General features: G+C 43.5%; 1 protein-coding gene across 4 annotated transcripts in view; it reads left to right on the plus strand.

The window, feature by feature from the left end:
• Positions 1-1,005, plus strand: part of LOC119593404 — a 24,066-nt gene that overhangs the window by 12,540 nt on the left and 10,521 nt on the right. The window contains exon 10 of one of the 4 annotated variants that reach the window (XR_005230544.1): positions 430-501. The exons of 2 other annotated variants lie outside the window; for them this stretch is intronic. The gene's annotated coding sequence lies outside the window, so the exon portion shown is untranslated. Of the gene's footprint in view, positions 1-429; positions 543-1,005 lie in introns of all 4 variants that reach the window. One more of the 4 variants, XR_005230545.1, reaches the window with a different exon arrangement.

Below are 1,005 nucleotides of genomic sequence, written 5' to 3' on the forward strand. Positions count from 1 at the left end.
GGCAAGGTTGCTATGGACCTGTTGATAAGTCATGGCACTTATATGCTGATGTGATATTTAAATTTACGATATTGACGTTCTAGTTTATCTGCCATGATGTTGTGTCGTTTCCACTATATGAGTGATATATCTGTCCAGGGGCAATAGAGATATATCTGAACGGTTATAATGGTGATATTCCATATCAATGTAACAGTTATGTGCTCCTGAACATCCAATAGTGATGTGTCATGCTATATACACAAGGCCCGGGATGGTTTATACAGGATACTGACCTGTCATTCTTCTTAAAATAACGGCATGATGATTATGAAATGCCGTTGCTTCTACAAACGAGATATATCCTGTGACCTAAAATAAAAAAAAAGTGTCACATCAGGTACAGATACGAAATCCCTTTCCCTTCGTGTCATGTGTATCCTCTTGCAGAATGCTTCTTCGAAATCCACAAGCAACCAGCCTCCAGCACAGTGACCGAGGGATATTTTTTGGACCTCCGAGGTTACGTAAATGGCCGTGGTGGCTGAATGATAGTGATCATGGTCTTTCATTATTCCTTTTGTTTTCGTTGAGTGTTGCTTTGTCGTTGTTGCGCAGACGGAAGGCGCGTTTTTATTTTTCAATCCATGTTGTGATTTGGACTCTCGTAAGCAACCTGCACTAGTACACAGCATTTGTATGTATGTTGGCTGCGCATATTGAGCTTCCAGTGCTTTGTATTTGTCATACATGATTCATGTTCCGGCGAGTGTCAGATGCGCTCCCCGTCCGGCCTCGAGGCTCTCCCTTTGTCGCAGCCTCCGCGGCCTCGTGATTGCGCTCGGCTTGAATGCGCCCATGCAAACACTCGCTCATGTGGACATGCACGGGGATATGTGTACTGTATATTAGGTGACCGTATGATCATTGCATATTGTGAAAACGCATAAACATGTACTGCGAGAAATGATATGTTTGGAAGAAGAGATGAGGCCCGGTTTCGGTTCTGTAAGGTTTGAAATGGGA

This window comes from Penaeus monodon, chromosome 32, assembly GCF_015228065.2.
Source record: "Penaeus monodon isolate SGIC_2016 chromosome 32, NSTDA_Pmon_1, whole genome shotgun sequence".
In the NCBI taxonomy this organism is placed as follows: Eukaryota; Metazoa; Arthropoda; class Malacostraca; order Decapoda; family Penaeidae; genus Penaeus; species Penaeus monodon.